This window comes from Ovis canadensis, chromosome 1, assembly GCF_042477335.2.
Source record: "Ovis canadensis isolate MfBH-ARS-UI-01 breed Bighorn chromosome 1, ARS-UI_OviCan_v2, whole genome shotgun sequence".
In the NCBI taxonomy this organism is placed as follows: Eukaryota; Metazoa; Chordata; class Mammalia; order Artiodactyla; family Bovidae; genus Ovis; species Ovis canadensis.
Window position 1 is genome coordinate 120,514,772 of NC_091245.1, and position 19,456 is coordinate 120,534,227.

General features: G+C 39.2%; 1 protein-coding gene across 21 annotated transcripts in view; it reads left to right on the top strand.

Moving 5' to 3' along the window:
- Positions 1 to 19,456, top strand: part of POU2F1 (POU class 2 homeobox 1) — a 196,816-nt gene that overhangs the window by 76,098 nt on the left and 101,262 nt on the right. For 7 of the 21 annotated variants that reach the window (XM_069548220.1, XM_069548169.1, XM_069548126.1 and 4 more), the window contains exon 2: positions 13,088 to 13,188. The exons of the other annotated variants lie outside the window; for them this stretch is intronic. The gene's annotated coding sequence lies outside the window, so the exon portion shown is untranslated. The remainder of the gene's footprint in view (positions 1 to 13,087; positions 13,189 to 19,456) is intronic. 21 annotated transcript variants of the gene reach the window in all.

Consider the following 19,456-nt stretch of genomic DNA (forward strand, 5'->3'; position numbering starts at 1 on the left):
CCAGTCCGTTGTTCCATGCCCAGTTCTAACTGTTGCTTCTTGACCTACATGCAAGTCTCCCAGGAGACAGATAAGGTGGTCTGGTATTCCCATCTCTTTGAGTATTTTCCACAGTTTGTTCTTATCCCTACAGTCACAGGCTTTAGCATAGTCAGTGAAACAGAAGTAGATGTTTTTTTTGGAATTCCCTTGCTGTCTCTATGATCTAACGAATGTTGGCAGTTTGGTCTCTGGTTCCTCTCCCTTTTCTCAGCCCAGCCTGTATATCTGGAAGTTCTTGGTTCATGTATTCCTGAAGCCTAGCTGGAAGGATTTTGAGTATTACCTTTCTAGCATGTGAAATGAGTGCAATTGTATGGTAGTTTGCACAGTCTTTGACATTGCCCTTCTTTGGAATGAAAACTGACCTTTTCCAGTCCTTTGGCGACTACTGAATTTGCCAAATTTGCTGGCATTCGAGTGCAGCACTTTAACAGCATCATCCTATTTTAGAATTTTAAATAGCTCATCTGGAATTCCATCACCCCCACCAGCTTTGTTCCTACTAATGCTTCCTAAGGCTTACTTGACGTCACACTCCAGGATGTCTGGCCTCCAGTGAGTGATCACACCATGTGGTTATCCAGTTCATTAACACCTTTTTTTTTTTTTTTCGTTCTTCTGTGTATTCTTGCCATTTCTTCCTAATCACTTCTGTTTCTGTTAGGTCCTTACCATTTCTGCCCTTTATTGTGGCCGTCTTTGCATGAAACATGCCCTTGTCTTTTAATGGAGTAAGTTAAAATTATGAGAACATAGAACAAAATGGCATGACATGATAGTCATGGATTGGTACAGGGAGGGAGAAATATTCTTTAGATTGCATGGTCAGGGAGGGCTTCTTTGAGGATATGACTTTCAGTCCAAGACTGGAATAGCAAAGAAAAAGAAGCTACCTGGGCAGAAGCATCCTATATTGAAGGAAAAGAAATCGCAAAGGCTGTAAGGCTGATGACCTTGGTATATATCCCTGTGGTGGTATGTGCACTTTTTTATTTTAATTTCTTTCTAGCCATGACACATTGCAAGATCTTAATTCCTATCAGGGCTTGAACCTATGCTCTCGGTTGTGAAAGTGCCAGGTCCTAACCGTTAGACTGTCATGGGATTCCCAGTATATGAACTTCCTCAGTTATGAATGTGCCAAGTCCTAACCAGGAGACTCATTGAATTCACGGTGTACACACTTCAGTTCAGTTCAGTCATTCAGCTGTGTCCAACTCTTTGTGACCTCATGGACTGCAGCACACCAGGCTTCCCTGTCCATCGCCAACTCCCAGAGCTTGCTCAAACTCATGTCCATCAAGTCAGTGATGCCATCCAGCCATTTCATCCTCTGTCGTCCTCTTCTCCTCCTGCCCTCAATCTTTCCCAGCATCAGGGTCTTTTCCAATGGGTCAGTTCTTCGCATCAGATGGCCAGAGTATTGGAGTTTCAGCTTCAGCATCAGTCCTTCCAGTGAACATTCAGGACTGATTTCCTTTACAATTGACTGGTTTGATCTTGCAGTCCCAAGGACTCTCAAGAGTCTTCTCCAACACCACAGTTCAAATGCATCAATTCTTCGGCACTCAGCTTTTTTTATAGTCCAACTCTCACATCCATACATGACTCCTGGAAGAACCATAGCTTTGACTAGACGGACCTTTGTAGGCAAAGTAATGTCTCTGCTTTTTAATAAGCTGTCTAGATTGGTCATAAGTTTTCTTTGAAGGAGCAAGCGTCTTTTAATTTCATGACTGAGTCACTATCTTCAGTGATTTTGGAGCCCAAGAAAATAAAGTCCCTCGCCATTTCCATTGTTTCCTCATCTATTTACCATGAAGTGATGAGACCAGATGCCATGATCTTTGTTTTTTGAATGTTGAGTTTTACGGCAACTTTTTCTCTCTGCTCTTTCACTTTCATCAAGAGGCTCTTTAGTTCCTCTTCACTTTCTGCTCTTTAGTTCCTCTTCACTAAGGGTGGTATCATCTGCCTATCTGAGGTTATTCATATCTGTCCCAGCAGTCTTCAGTCCATCTTGTGCTTCATACAGCCAGGCAGGTCGCATGATGCACTCTTCATGTCAGTTAAATAAGTAGGGTGATGCTATACATCCTTGACGTACTCCTTTCCCAGTTGGGAACCAGTCCGTTGTTCCACGTCTGGTTCTAACTGTTGCTTCTTGACCTGCATACAGATTTCTCAGGAGGCAAGTAAAGTGGTCTGCTAGTCCTATGTCTTGAAGAATTTTCCAGTTTGTCGTGATCTATATAGTCAAAGGCTTTGGCGTAGTCAGTAAAGCAGAAGTAGATGCTTTTCTGGAATTCTCTTACTTTTTCTATGATCCACCGGATATTGGCAATTTGATCTCTGGTTCCTCTGCCTTTTTTAAATCCAGCTTGAGCATCTGGAAGTTCACGGTTCACATACTACTGAAGCTTGGAGGATTTTGAGCATTACTTTACTAGCGTGTGAGATGAGTGCAATTGTGTGGTAGTTTGAGCATTCTTTGGCATTGCCTTTCTTTGGGACTGGAATGAAAACGGACCTTTTCCAGTCCTCTGGACGCTGCTGAGTTTTCCAAATTTGCTGACATATTGAGTGTAGCACTTCTACAGCATCATCTTTTAGGATTTGAAATAGCTCAACTGGAATTCCATCACCTCCAGTAGCTTTGTTCATAGTGATGCTTCCTAAGGCCTACTTGACTTTGCATTCCAGAATGTCTGGCTCTAGGTGAGTGATCACACCATCGTGGTTATCTGGGTCGTGAAGATCTTTTTTGTGTCATTCTTCTGTGTATTCTTGCCACCTCTTAATAACTTCTGCTTCTGTTAGGTCCATACCATTCTGTCATTTATTGTGCCCATCTTTGCATGAAATACTCCCTTAGTATCTCTATGATTTTCTTGACGAGATCTCTAGTCTTTTCCATTCTGTTGTTTTCTTCTATTTCTTTGCATTGGTCACTGAGGAAGGCTTTCTTATCTCTCCTTACTATTCTTTAGAACTCTACATTCAAAGGGGTATTTCTTTCCTTTTCTCCTTTGCCTTTTGCTTCTCTCCTTTTCTCAAATATTTGTAAGGCCTACTCAGACAACCAGTTTGCCTATTTGCATTTCTTTTTCTTGGGGATGGTTTAGATCACTGCCTCCTGTATTATGTTACAAACCTCAGTCCATAGTTCTTCAGGTACTCTGTCTATCAGATCTAATCCCTTAAATCTGCTTGTCACTTCCACTGTATAATCATAAGGGGTTTGATTTAGGTCGTACCTGAATGGTCTAGTGGTTTTCCCTACTTTCTTCAATTTTAGTCTGAATTTGGCAATATGGAGTTCATGATCTGAGCCACAGTCAGCTTCTGGTCTTATTTTTTCTGACTTTATAGAGGTTCTGCATCTTTAGCTGCAAAGAATATAAACAGTCTGATTTCGGTATTGACCAACTGGTGATGTCCATATGTAGAGTAGTCTCTTATGTTGTTGGAAAAGGGTATTTGTTATAACCAGTGCATTCTCTTGGCAAAACTCTGTTAGCCTTGTTCATTTTGTACTCCAACGCCAAACTTGCCTGTTACTCCAGGTAGCTCTTGACTTCCTACTTTTGCATTCCAGTCCCCTATGATGAAAAGACATCTTTTTTGGGTGTTAGTTCCTGAAAGTCTTGTAGGTCTTCATAGAGCCGTTCAATTTCAGCGTCTTCAGCTTTACTGGTTGGGGCATAGACATGGATTACTGTGATATTGAATGGTTTGCCTTGAAAACAAACAGAGATCATTCTGTCATTTTTGAGATTGCACCCAGGTACTGCATATCAGAGTGTTTTGTTGACTGTGAGGGCTACTCCATTTCTTCTAAGGGCTTCTTGCTCACAGTAGATACAATGGTCATTTGAATTAAATTCACTGATTCCAGTCCATTTTAGTTCACTGATTCCTAATATATCGGTTTACTCTTGACGTCTTTTGTTTGACCACTTGTGATTTAGCTTGATTCATGAACCTAACATTCCAGGTTCCTATGCAGTATCGCCCTTTACAGAATCAGACTTTACTTCCATCACCAGTCACATCCACAGCTGGGTGTTGTGTTCGCTTTGGCTCTGTCTCTTCATTCTTTCTGGAGTTATTTCTCCACTCTTCCCCAGTAGCATATTGGGCATCTGCTGACCTGGGGAGTTCATCTTTCAGTGTCCTGTCTTTTTGCCTTTTCATACTGTTCATGGGGTTCTCCAGGCAGGAATACTGAGGTATTACTGAAGAATACTGAGCCAGACCTACGCTTGAGTCTCCTGCAGAGATACGAGCGGCCTGCCACAGGGGCAGGGGCTCTGGGTGCAGTTCCCTGGTCACACAGCCTGTGGCATAAGCCCTGTTGGAGCAGGTCGCCGTTAACCCCACCATAGAGCTGCTGAGCAGATGACCCACAAACTGCAGAGGCATGCATTTAGAGAGTGTATTTATGTGGTGGCTTAACATGGCCTTACATTTTGTGGAAATTTATTTTAATGTTATGATGGTGTGAAAAGCACACCAGATTGTCATAACTTAAGCTTCTTTCACTGACTTGGATAAGGTAAATTACCCTGATTTTTGCCCTATCCGGTATTCAGCCTGTGAAACTGAAACATTGTTGACCTATGAAGCTAGATGTTCCATATAGGAGACAAGCGATTGGTGGTGGTGGCTCTGTCGCTCAGTTGTGTTCAACTCTCTGTGACCCCATGGACTACAGCATGCCTGCTTTCCCTACCCTTCAACATCTCCTGGAGCTTGCTCAGACTCATGTCTGTTGAGTCAGGGATGCCATCCAACCGTTTCATCCTCTGTCGTCCCCTTCTCCTCCTGCCTTCTATCTTTCCCAGCATCAGGGTCTTTTGTAATGAGTAAGCTCTTCGCATCGGGTGGCCAAAGTAATGGAGTTTTAGCTTCATTGTCAGTCCTTCCGATGAATATTCAGGGTTGATTTCCTTTAGGATTGACTGATCTCATCTCCTTGTAGTCCAAGGGACTCTCAAGAGTCTTCTTCAACACCACAGTTGAGAAGCATCAATTATTTGGTGCTCAACTTTCTTTGTAGTCCAGCTCTCACATTCATACATGACTACTGGAACAACAATAGCTTTGACTATATGGATCTTGGTTGGCAAAGTGATGTCTCTGCTTTTTAATACACTGTCTAGATTTGTCATAACTTTCCTTCCAAGGAGCAAGCGTCTTTTCATTTCATGGCTGCAGTCACCATCAGCAGTGATTTTGAAGCCCCAAAAAATAAAGCCTGACACTTTTTATGCTGTTTCTTCATCTGTTTGCCAAGAAGTGATGGGACCAGATGCCATTATCTTAGTTTTTTGAATGTTGAGTTTTAAGCCAGCTTTTTCACTTTCTACTTTCACCTTCAAGAGGCTTTTTAGTTCCTCTTTGCTTTCTGCCGTAAGGGTGGTGTCATCTGCATATCTGAGATATTGATATTTCTCCTGGCAATCTTGATTCCGGCTTGTGCTTCATCCAGCATGGGATTTCGCATAATGTACTCTGTGTATAAGTTAAATAAGCAGGAGGCAAGAGAAAATGGCAAAGGATCATAGTGTCTTAGATATGAAACCTGAAAGGTAATATTAAGAATCCCAAATGATGTTACAGAATTTAAACATTTTATCTATTTTTTAGAATAAATGTTTTACATAAATATCTAGTTATTTATAAGTTTTCAACATTAGTAAAGAATCTTAAAATTTTATGAAAATTACCTTTTCTCTTTGTATTAAAATATGTGTTTGATCCCTTTTAAAAGTAAAAACATTTCTTAGCCTTTACTTAAATTATAGATTTCTAATGTCCTAGAATCCCAGGGACTGTGGAGCCTGATGGGCTGCCGTCTATGGGGTCGCACAGAGTCGGACACAACTGAAGCGACTTAGCAGCAGCAGCAGCAGCTTTTCATTCTGATTGTTTTCAGTCTGGTAGCTTTTCATGTCTGATCTTTCTGGCTTCATGGAGCAGAGTACAGAACCCTGTACATAATGATCACTTTTTTTATCATTATTGGTTTTGACTGTGCTGGGTTTTGTTGCTTTGCTCAGGCTTTTCTCTTGCTAGGCAGATGGAGGCTATTCTCTAGCTGTTTAGTGCAGACTTTGTCATTGTGATGGCTTGTCTTGTTCTGGAGTACAGGCTGTAGGTTTGCAGGCTTCAGTACTTCCAGCACATAGGGTTGGTAGTTGAAGCGCCCTTGCTCAGTAAGGGAGGTGCACAGACTTAGTTACTCTGAGACTTGTGGAATCTTCCTGGACTAGGGGTCAAACCAGTGTCCCCTGCATTGGCAGATGGATTCTTATCCACTGCACCACCAAGGAAGTCCATAATTTCTTAGTTTTTTTATTTGAGTGAACAAATTAGATGAATATGTATAAACATTATTTTAAAGTGATCTTTAGAGAATAATGATCAGTAGCCAGTATACTTAAAATGATTAACATGATATTGATTACTTTTTAAAAAGTGATTTTGTAAAATTCTTGTTAGAAAATATTTTTGCATTTCTAAAAGAGAAGGTGGTCAATGTGAAGAACACTTATATGTACCAAAAATCAGAAAATGGATCTGAATTTCAGCTGTGCCATCATTCACAAGAGTATTCCAAAATAAATCATGCAGCCTTGCACACAGTTTCCTAGTATGTACAGTGAAGGCATTAGACTGATTATTGTCAACATTTCTCTTGTTCTAAAACTCTGCAGGTTTCATCCTTTGTTGTTTGTAAGAACCATGAGAGAGAAAGGTTACCTTTATGTTAGATTCAATTCTGTATCTAGTGATAGAGGATAGTAGTACTTAAACTATTCTTGTTAAATGATAAAGGAAAACCTTGAAAATGTTCAATGGTAGTATGTACAAGCTGATTATGTTAAGATCAGTTGTGCCACTTTTATTTTCTTTAATGGCCTGTACTTTTTATATTCCTAATTTTTCTCTAAGTATTAAGATTTTACTACAAAAGAATGGTATGTTTATAAGGGGCTCAACCCAAATGGTGAAATGTTTGGAGGTTTATGGCCTCTTTATTGTAAGGAGATTTTATGAAGTGGTCTACAATATAATACTGTTTTTGTTTTGTTTTTTTCCAAGTTTCATTTTTTTCAGGGTGGGAGGAGGTGCTCAGTGCTTCTGCCTTTTACATTGAGCATATTCCATTGCATATTAGCTTATTATTGGGGAGTTTTTCCAAAGTAAAAAATGAAATCTGTTTAATGGTAAATTCAAGCTTAGAATGGAGAGTTTTAATAGCCTCATTTGTCACCCAGATGGTCTCGGATAGTAGACGATTATCTGAGTGATATTACTTTAGGGGCTCTTGTCCCTTCACGTTGGGCAGAATGAAGCCCAGCCACCCTGTAGAAGTGTTGCTGGCCTGGAGCTCCTGAGCCGCGGCATGCCTCCACAGTCCTGCTTGTTTTCTCTCACATTCATGTTAGAGAATTGTGTGTGTGTATACACACACCTGCAGGCACACACTCCCAAATATCTCTTGTGACTTGGCTCACATAATTAAGAGATCAGATGCTTTAGAGACAGTAGAACTGGACTCTGGGTTGCTGTGCCCTCAAGGTCTTTTATTTACGGTTGCAAAACAACTTCCAGCAGCAACCAGTAAAATATGCTTTGTTGTTCGTGTCCAGAGAAAGGAGAGTCACCACTTACTGTCTATATTCGAAGTGAGAATAACTATCCCATAAAAGTTAAGGAGCTCTTTCCTTGATTTCGTCGGCCATATTTGAGTAAAGTTCTTGTATACGTACAGTTCATTCCTGAACAAGTCGTTAGCTTGGGGGATTAGTTAATCTTTCAGATCTTGCCCTTATCCAAGTGGGAGAGTAGGAATGGCAACCAGCGTGGACCATTAGTATGTAGCCTGTTGTCAGACATCAAGGTCAATGAAACTGATATTACTGGATCAGCTCTGGCCCACTAGCGGCACTTTGGCAGTCACTGGTACAGTCCAAAGTGGACCAAGGATGGGCCCTAAGGAACACCAATATTTAAGAGAGGAGAAGAGGAGCCTGTGAATCAGTTTCCTATTTACGTTTATTCTGTATTGCTGCTTTGATGGAGAATTGTTTTAAAAATTTAAGACAATAATGATGACCCTAGGGTATGTTTTCTTTATATTTCTTTTTCCAAGAAAATGGATTGCTGGAAATATGGTAAGCTTAGAAATTGATATTTGAATTTATCCCTTAAGTAAAACTTTTCCCTTGAATATTTGAGTAAAAATGTTCTTATAATTCAAGTGTTTCCTAATTTGAGAAACAAAAATAACAAGCAGGAGAAAACAAGTCAAATGTATATTCTTTTCTGCTTCCTGCCTTGTTTGTAAAGTCAAGAATCTGACCTTTGAGTAAATTACATCATGCTTCTTATCATAAAACAGATTATAAAATAATTCTTGGTGTAGGTAAACATTCTGCTTTGAATTGCCTAGGTTTTTTCTTTGTAAATTGAGACTGACCATCAACTCACTTAAAACATGATTTTAAAAGTACATTTTGCAGATGTAATGCTGATAGTATTACAGTATTACAGTAATACTGATAGTATTACAGCCCAGTACTGAAGGTATTTGGGGTTTCCCTGGTGGTCCAGTAGTTAAGAATCCTCACACAGTGTGGGAGACACTGGTTCAGTCCTTGGTCTGGGAAGCTCCCACATGCCTTGGAGCAGTTAAGCCAGTGTGCCACAGCCGCTGAGCCCACGTGCAGTGGCTCACAAAGCCAGCACGCCCATGCTCTGCAGCGAGAGAAGCCACCACCACGAGAAGCCCATGCATGAGTAGCCCCTGCTCTCCGCAACCAGAGAAAACGCACTCACAGCAGCAAAGGCCCGGCACAGCCAAAAATAAAGCTATTCCAAAAATACTGAAGGCATTTAGCAATTTATTTTAAATTACGACCTTCAGGAAACTTCAGCTGGCTTGAATTCATTGATTTTAATGGTATATGGCATATGTGATTTACCCAGTAGTTTTTTTTCCATTATATCTCTCTGGTTACTTTAAAAACTATCTGGGTTTCTTTTTGTGTGTGTTGTTTTTTTTTTTTTTTTTTTTTAGTGGTGTTTGTTGTCTTAAAGGAAATAGAGAAGGAATTACAAAATATATACAGAAGTTAATGGAAAATGAAAAGAATATTTGTAGTGTATAAACTCTAATGTGTTAGATACTAAGGAAGCACTGCACCCATGTATGTTTCTTTTTTCTTATTTTTGGCTGTGCTGGGTCTTCTTTGCTGTGTGAGGACTTTCTCTAGTTGCAGCGAGAGAGGGCTACTCTCTTGCTGGACTTCTCATTGAGGTGGCTTGTCCCCTGTATTGGCAGGCAGATTCTGAACCACTGGATCACCAGTGGATACATAGCACCAGTGGATATATACATGGATATCTCTCCATGTATGTTTCTTAAAAAAAAATTCTTTTTTCTTAAACAAGTACAGCCATCCCTTAGCACTGGGGAAATTGATTTCATGACCCTCGTGGATACCAAAACCCAAGGGTGCTGAAGTCCCTTGTATAGGATGGCATAGAATTTGTATATATCCCATATAGTACTTTAAATCACCTTTTGATTACTTATAATACCCAATACAATATAAAGGCTGCATAAATAGTTGTGAATATAATGCAGATGCCCTGTAAATAGCTGCCAGCGTGTGGCAAATTCAGGTTTTACCTTTTGAAACTTTTTTTTTTTAAGTTATTTTTGATTTACATGGGTTGATTGAATCCTTGGACGCAGATCCCATAGATATGGAGGGCCAGTTTTAGTGAAGAATGTTAAAATTTATGACTCAAACTTTCAGGCTCATCGCTACGTACATGATTGATGTATTGGAAAAACGATTATTCTCTCTTACTGTAAAGTAATAAATGGTTAGATTGTTGCCCTGTGTGTCTGAAGACCTCAGTGGTTGGAAATGTGTTGTGAGACAGTGATCTACTAACCAACAGACTTAATACAGGAGGCAAGTGAGTTCTCCTTTGCATTTTATTACCTTGTCTTACTTAGTTCCAATGGGTCAAATAATGCTTTGCAGTTTCTGTTTCATATTCAGCCTCCTCTGAAATTTGACACAATATATCAGTGGTTCTCAAACTTTAGCTTGCATCAGAATCTTCTGGAGGGTTTGTGAAAACATACATTGCTGAACTTTACCCCCAGAGTTTCTGTTTCAGTAGGTCTGGGGTGGGGAACCAAGAATGTACCTTTCCAATAATTTTCCTGAAGATGCTGATCTAGGTACTGCCCTTTGAGAATCACTGCTGTAAAAACATTTACTTTTAAGTAAAACCAATGAGAAGTCATACTGAATTTATTTAAGGGAAAGAAAGAGATACACAATATTTACTATTATTTAGATTAAACTTTATATTGTTTTTCTCCAGATGTTGGTTATTACATTAAGTGACATACTGGGAATACTCTCATAAACTATGTTTCTTTAGCAAAAGAATGGTTGCCATTGGTAATTGTAACTTTTCACAGACACTTGTTTTTGGAGGGGCATTGGGTTTTTACTAAGTACTATAATTGTTATTTCACACAGTTCAGTTCAGTCACTCAGTCGTGTCCAACTCTTTGCGACCCCATGAATTGCAGCATGCCAGGCCTCCCTGTCCATCACCAACTCCCGGAGTTCACTCAGACTCACATTCATCGAGTCGGTGATGCCATCCAGCCATCTCATCCTCTGTCGTCCCCTTCTCCTCCTGACCCCAATCCCTCCCAGCATCAAAGTCTTTTCCAATGTGTCTGCTCTTTGCATGAGGTGGCCAAAGTACTGGAGTTTCAGCTTCAGCATCATTCCTTTCAAAGAACACCCAAGACTGATCTCCTTTAGGAGGACTGGTTGGATCTCCTTGCAGTCCAAGGGACTGTCAAGAGTCTTCTCCAATACCACAGGTCAAAAGCATCAATTCTTCGGCATTCAGCTTTCTTCACAATCCAACTCTCACATCCCATAGCCTTGACTAGACGGACCTTTTGAGTATTAAAACTTTAAGCTAGTTTGAGACCAGTACACAACTGCTTTGCCATTGCCAACTGTGCACGTTTCTGTGGAAACTCAGTAGGGACTAGCAGGATCACTTTTGTTGGAATCACACCTGGCTTATTTGCATCCATTTTAAGTTGAGGAAATTTCAAGCGAATAAGAGGTCTGTAGATAGGCCAGTGGACAGCAGTAAGAGCTTGTCATTTTGTAACCATCACACTGGTCTAAAAGAGGAAGGATGAGTAGGTTTTCCTTACTTGTTACAGTTTCTGCTCTAGATGATTTTGATGGGTGTGCTCAACCTAGATAGCATATTCAAAAGCAGAGACATTACTTTGCCAACAAAGGTCCGTCTAGTCAAGGCAATGGTTTTTCCAGTAGTCATGTATGGATGTGAGAGTTGGACTGTGAAGAAATCTGAGAGCCAAAGAATTGATGCTTTTGACCTGTGGTGTTGGAGAAGACTCTTGAGAGGTCCCTTGGACTGCAAGGAGATCTAACCAGTCCATCCTAAAGGAGATCAGTCCTGGGTGTTCATTGGAAGGACTGATGCTAAAGCCGAAACTCCAATACTTTCACCACCTAATGTGAAGAGTTGACTCATTGGAAAAGACTGTGATGCTGGGAGGGATTGGGGTCAGGAGGAGAAGGGGACGACAGAGGATGAGATGGCTGGATGGCATCACCGACTCGATGGACGTGAGTTTGAGTGAACTCCGGGAGTTGGTGATGGACAGGGAGGCCTGGTGTGCTGGAATTCATGGGGTCCCAAAGAGTCGGACACGACTGAGCAACTGAACTGGACTGAAAGGTCTGTTTATTTTGTGTATTTAGTTTCTGTTTCGTATTAGTATGTTTCTGTTTCATTTTGTTTTTTCTTTTAGGTATATCCTCTTACAACTTAACAGTTTTAAAAATATAGATACATAGTTAAATATAGATCATACTTTTTAAGAGGGAAAAATTCAGGTGTTTTTTTTTTCAGTTTTAAAACAATAGTAAAATGTCATAATAAATTTTTAATCATTACTGGAGAATTGTGACAGAATTTCAGTGATGATCTCTATTTTTAATATTATGAGCTAAGATGAGCCTCTTCTCTCACAAAAGTAACTCCTTTTTAAGAAGATAGTTTGAACTGTTTACATACTTGATTTTGTTTGCACTTTGAACTTAGGCTCTTGGATCAGTGTTTCCTGAGGTAGTTAAGAACATCATAGACTGTATAGAAAAAAATCTATTGTCTATCACATGAGCATTGAGCACAGTTATATAAAACTCAGACAATTCTCATTAATGTTGTCCTACTCAGTTGTACTAATTTATAACGATTGCACTAATGAGTCATGTCATACTAATTCAGACAAAGCTACGAAGTAGAGGTATGTGGCAAATAAGAGTCAGTGTGTGTACCAGCTCTTCATCCATTAAGGCTGCTTGAACCTACTGTTCAGGGTCCTGAGCCCTTGTGGCAAAGAATGTGATGGTCAGTCAGTGACAGTGAATGTACACACCTGGGTGTACCAAATACTGACCCTTCTCATTTTCTGAAGACAAAATGTAGCCTTGCACCTTTTCCCAGAATTCATTGATAACAATCTATATTGATGTATGCCTGTCATCTATGTGAGTGTTTTCAGCCAATTGAAGTAAATGCTTATAAATTTGGAAGGAGGTTAATGTCAGATTTGGGGGTCTTTTTTAAAGTTAATGAAATAAACCCTTAAAAGAAAATATGAAGTAGGCTATCAAGCTTCATGAAGGACCACCCCCTTATAATACATAGTCCAAGAATTTTCTGATTTACCTCCATGTTTCTGAAGTAACTGCAGGTGCTAGTATCCCTATTCCGTAGATGAGGAAGTGGGCACAAGAGAGAGAGCTGTTTGCAATCACTTTATGTTTAGGCAGCTATCCATTCTAGTGTTGCCCACTGTTTGTAATCGTTCCCCCTTAAAGTCTTAGGTTATTTTATACAACTTACTCAGTCTTGCCTTTTTCTCTTTTTGTATTCATAGACTGGAAAAGTAAGAAGAGCTTTCCTGCCTTTATAATTACCAAACCACTCTCAGGTTTCAGTGAATCAGTTCAGAGAAAGAATGCAGTCTTTCTGTACCTGGTAAATATTTCATGCTAATAAGAGCTGTTACTTTAGTGGCCTCTGATAAATCCAGGTGTTATGATGATTACCTTTGAGTTTGTGGAATGATTATAAAAATGACTCAATATATTCATTATATATATGACTCAATAGTTCATTTTTAACTCTGAAATTTGTTTGATATTTATTGATACGATAGTTATGCTTAGAATGCCTGTGTCCTATCCAGCAATGGAAAACAGTTTAGGATTGGCCCTACTACTTAGATTTGGCTCTAATTTCTTTTGAAAAAGTTGTGAAATTAATGTAAATAAGGTACATGTTAAATCTCATTTTTATTGTGACAATATAACATTAGTAATAACCCCTATGTGGTAGTGTAATAGAAGTGCTTTGTAGTTTTATAAAATTAATCTAGTAATCAAAATATTATAACCTGGATTTTACCAGTTTACAAATGACCTAAGTGAATATTAGATTGATGACGTAACTTGTTTAAGGAAGTTCAGTTAGCCAGTGTAGAGCTACGATTAGAATCTAGACTCCTAGTCGAGTGCCTTTTAAAAATTACTATTTTTTAAGTACCTTAAATATAAATTAACTTGCTTAAGGGAATAGAAAACCATAATGACATTTCATGTGGATTTCCCTTTTGTATAACTTAATATAGCAACAGAGAAGAAAAATAGTTTTATTTATTCTACATTAAGTATTTTGTCTATTAGCAATATTAGAACAATCAATTAACTACTAGGTACCATTGAAGCTTTTAGATATGTTTTGTTCAAATCTGAGGAGAACCCTTGGGAGGAGTATTGTACCTGTTTTACAGATGAGGGAACTGAGGCTTAGAAAGAGTCATAGCAGTTCTAGAACTGGAGTTTAAACACACTTTCTTCTACTTTCAAAGCCATTACTAAAGCCTGTTTATTTTTTAAATTAAAATTTAATCATAAATCCAACCCATTCCTTGTTAACTGATACTGATTATGGAGTTATTTCTTCTTAACTCATCCATCCCAAAATTTGACCAGTTTAAAGACATGTTGAAGTAGTGTGGAGAAGCCATAAAATTGTATCTGTAGGCCTTATACCCCCTCAAAAACTGTATAATGTGCTCAGTCTCTCGGTTATGTCCGACTCTTTGCCACCGCTTGGACTGTAGCCGGCCAGGCTCCTCTGCCAGTGGTATTCTCCAGGCAAGAATACTGGAGTGGGTAGCCATTTCCTCCTCCAATTTATATAATATTTGTATGTTTAAACTAATTTGAGCAAGTCCATATGTATATTTAGTGTGATTGAAAGTTTGTCTCCATGTTTCTACTTATTATAGTTGATCATCAAGCAATGATTATTTTCCTAAAATACTTTTAAAGTGGATCTTTCAAAATTAGTTAAGAGGGGAACAAGATGGCAGAGGAGTAGGTGGACACGGAGTACGTCTCTCTCCACGGATACATCAGAATACACCTTCAGACACAGAAGTGCATGCAGAACACCAGCTGAGAGCAGGCAGGAGTACCTGAGCAGAGAAAAAGAATATATAGACCCCCGCAAAACTCAGTAGGACGAAGGAACTAGGGAGAAAAACAGGAGTGTTGGAAGGAGTGGACCTGCCCTCAGCGGGTGGGGAAACACACTGGGCAGTTGTCTGAGTCAGAGGAGAAACAGTTAAGGCTGAGAGGGAAACAGCTAATCTGTGGCAGTGTGAATGGAATGAGAATCAGACAGTCATTGCCGCAGCCATACGTACCCCGGACAGGAGCCGGCCCTCTGGAAGGCACAGTGGCTGGGAGCTGGAGCTTGGGGAGTGTGGAGTAATCCCAGGGCGAGGGCTGCTGTTGACTGCAAAGAGACGGATGGAGGGGATGTGAGGGAGGAGACTGTGGTGGGAAATGCCTATGGAGGAAAGCCAGAAAGCCATGGAAGCAAGGCGATACAGCTGAATATCGTAGCAGGTGAGCTGTCACCCTAGCCTCTCTTCCCCCACATGCCAGCATCTGCAGCTGAAGAATAGAGAGGCTGGCCCATCAAATGCCTGACACACTGAACTACAGATAGGACCCCACCCAGGGGGCCCCTTTAAGTGCCTGATGCTCCGATCTACAGAGTAGGACCCCAGGCAAGGGAGCCCTCTAAGTGCCTGAATGGGCGGAGCTACAGAGAAAGACTGGCCAAAGAGGCCTTCTGATTGCCAGCTACAACAGGCTCAGAAAAAAGACTCTGATAGGGCCATAACTCCTGCAGCAGAGGCAGTCTGTGTCCCTGCACACTTTGAGCTGCCAGGCACTAAGAAATCCAATTAAGCTTTTGAGGGTTGTTTTTTTCTTCCCCCCAGTCACATTTTTTATTGTTGTTATATACCTCTGCCTCTACATTGGGCTTTCGCAGTTCAGCGGAGTTTTCCTCCTTTTTTTTTTTCTTCTTTTCTTTTTTTTAATTTTCTAAACCTATTATCATTTTTTCTACACTTATTCCTTTGTTTGCTTTTCCTACTGTTCTTTCCCCCTTGCAGTTATCTGTAATACATATAAATCTTTATCTACCTCTATTTAACTTTGCATATCTATTCTTTGTTTCTTTCTTTCCTTTCCTCTCAACATATTTGTTAGCTTTGTTTTCATTGTTTTATTCCCCACTTGGCACCTTGCTTCAGTTTTGTTCTTAACTGATAAATATGATTTTTGATTTGCTTTGTTCACCAGGTCAATCTACTGTACTTGATTTTTGTTAGACTGTTTTCACTTTGCTCATGTGTGTATATGTATATGTGTATATTCCATTATTTTAATTATTATTTGCCTGATTTTGTAACTGCCATTTTCTGGGGTTCATCTTTGGTTTCCCATTTTTGGATATTTGTTTTGATCTCACTTCGTGCTGTTAACAAACCCACTTGTGGGTCAAGCCCTGAGCCTTTGGAGTGGGAGCACTGACTCCAAGACCCTAGGCTACCAGAGAACTAACCCTAGGGAGTATCAAATAGTGAGAACTCACACAAAGCAAACCGCTTGAATACAAGACCCAGTATCACCAACCACCAGTAGCACCCTCTGCAGGATGCCTCATCTAAACAACAAACAAAATAAAAATACAAACCCAGTCATCAGTAGATAGGATTAACACCACACTCAGCCTTGCCCATCAGAGGAAAAACAAGCAAAAACCAGCACAAATCTCATCCTATATGAAGCTCACACAAACCACTGAAGAATTCAACTTTCCTTGAAGCCTGGGAAAAGGAGACCTCAAAAACAAAAACTGTTTAAAAAAAAAAAATAATGAAAAGACAGAGAAACGCTAAACCAAATGAAGGAACAAACTAGAAACACAGAAGTCCAAATAAATGAAGAGGAAATAGGCAAACTACCTGAAAAAGAATTCAGAATAATGATAGTAAAGATGATCAAAACCCTTGAAAACAGAGAAAATGCAAGAATCGATTAACAAAGACACAGAAGAATTAAAGGGTAAACATACAGAGACAACACAGTTACTGAAATTAAAAATACTGTAGAAGGAATCAATAGCAGAATATCTGAAGCAGAAGAATGAATCAATGAGCTGGAAGATAAAGTGGTGGAAATAACTTCTGAAGAGGAAGATAAAGTAAAAAGAATGAAGAGAACTGAGGACAGTCTCAGAGACCTCTGGGACCATATCAGAGGTGCCAACTTTTGAATTATAGGGGTCCTAGAAGAACAAGAGGAAAAGAAAGGGTATGAGAAAATTTTTGAAGAGATTAGAGTTGAAAATTTCCCCAACATGGAAAAGGAAATAGTCAATCAAGTCCAGGAGGCACAGAGAGACCCATACAGGATAAACCCATGGAGAAACATGCCACAATACATACTAATCAAACTATTAAAGGCTAAACACAAAGAAAGAACATTAAAAGCAGCAAGGGAGACGCAACAAGTAACATACAAGGGAAACCGCATACACTTAACAGCTGATCTTTCAGCAGAAACTCTTCAGGCCAGAAGGGAATGGCAGGAAATACTTAAAGTACTAAAAGGTAAAAATCTACAATCAAGATTACTGTACCCAGTAAGGATCTCATTCAAAATTGTTGGAGAAATAAAAAGCTTTTCAGACAAGCAAAAGTTGAGAGAATTCAGTACCACAAAACCAGCTTTATGACAAATGTTAAAGGGACTTATATAGTCAAGAAATACAAGACAAGAAAAAAGTTCTACAAAATCAACCCCAAACAATTAAGAAAATGGCATTAGGAACATATATGCCAATAATTACTTAAATGTAAACGGATTAAATGGTGCAACCAAAAGACACAGACTAGCTGAATGGATACAAAAACAAGACCCATATATATGCTTTCTACAAGAAACCCACTTCGGACCTCAAGACACATATAAACTGAAAGTGAGAGGATGGAAAAATATATTCCATGCAAATGGGAAGCAAAAGAAAGCTGGAGTAGCAATCCTTGTATCAGACAAAATAGACCTTAACATAAAGAAGATAATAAGAGATAAGGAAGGACACTACATAATGATCAAGGGATCAATCCAAGAGGAAGACATAACAATTGTAAATATCTATGCACCCAACATAGGAGCACCTCAATACATAAGACAAACACTAACAGACATAAAAGGAGAAATTGACCGTAACACAGTAGTAGTAGGAGACTTTAACACTCCACTCACACCAATGGACAGATCATCAAAACAGAAAATGAATAAAGAAACACAAGTCTTAAATGAAACATTAGATGAGATGGATCTCATTGATACCTTCAGGACATGCCGTCCAAATGCAGAAGAATACACCTTCTTCTCAAGTGCACATGGAACATTCTTCAAGATAGGCTGCATCCTGAGTTACAAATCAAACCTCAGTAAATTTAAGAAAATTGAAGTTATATCTCGCATCTTCTCTGACCACAGTACTATGAGACTAGATATCAATTACAAGGGAAAAAACTGTAAGAAACACAAACACATGGAGATTGAGCAACAAGTTTCTAAATAACCAGCAGGTTACTGAAGAAATCAAAAGGGAACTCAAAAAATTTCTAGAAACAAATGACAACGACAACTCAAAACCTACGGGATGCAGCAAAAGCAGTTCTAAGAGGGAAGTTTATAGCAATACAATCCTACCTCAAGAAAGAAGAAAAACATCAAATAGACCACCTAACTTTACACCGGAAACAACTGGAAAAACAACAACAACAACAATAAAAAACCCACAGTTAGAAGGAAAGAAATCATAAAGATCCAAGCAGAAATAAATGAATAAGAAATGAAAGAAACAATAGTTAAGATCAATAAAACTAAAAGCTGCTTATTTGAAAAGGTAAGCCAAACTGACAGGCCTTTAGCCAGACTCATCAAGAACAAAAGAGAGAAGAATCAAACCAAAAAATCAGAAATTAAAAAGGAGAGGTTACAACAGACAATGCAGAAATACAAATGTTTATAAGAGACTATTATGAACAACTATATGACAATAAAATCTAAAATCTGGAAGAAATGGACAGAGTCTTAGAAAAGTTCAATCTTCCAAGACTGAACCAGGAAGAAATAGAAATTATGAACAACCCAATTACAAGCACTGAAGTTGAAGCTGTGATCAAAAATCTCCCAAAAAACAAGAGCCCAGGACCAGATGGCTTCACAGGAGAATTTTGTCAAGCATTTAGAGAAGAGCTAATGCCTTTCCTAAGAATCTTCAAAAAATTGCAGAGGAAGGAACACTTCCAAACTCATTCTACAAGGCCACCATCACCCTGATACCAAAACCAGACAAAGACAACACACAAAAAGAAAACGACAGGCCAGTATCACTGATGAACATAGATGGCAAAAATCCTCAGCAAAATTTTAGCAAACAGAGTTCAGCAACACATCAGAAAGCTCATAAACTATGATCAAGTTGGGTTTATTCCAGGGATGCAAGGATTCTTCAATATATGCAAATCAATCAATGTAATATACCATATTAACAAATCAAAAGATAAAAACCATATGATCTTCTCAATAAATGTGGGAAAAGCCTTTAACAAAATTCAGCACCTATTTATGATTAAAACTCTTCAAAAAATGGGCATAAAAGGAACCAACTTCAACATAGTAAAGGCCATATATGATAAGCCTATGGCAGACATTATCCTCAATGGTGAAAAACTGAAAGCATTCCCCCTAAGATCAGGAACAAGACAAGGGTGTCCACTTTCACCACTATTATACAACATAGTTCTGAAAAGTCCTACCTATAGCAATGAGAGAAGGAAAAGAAATGAAAAGAATCCAGATTG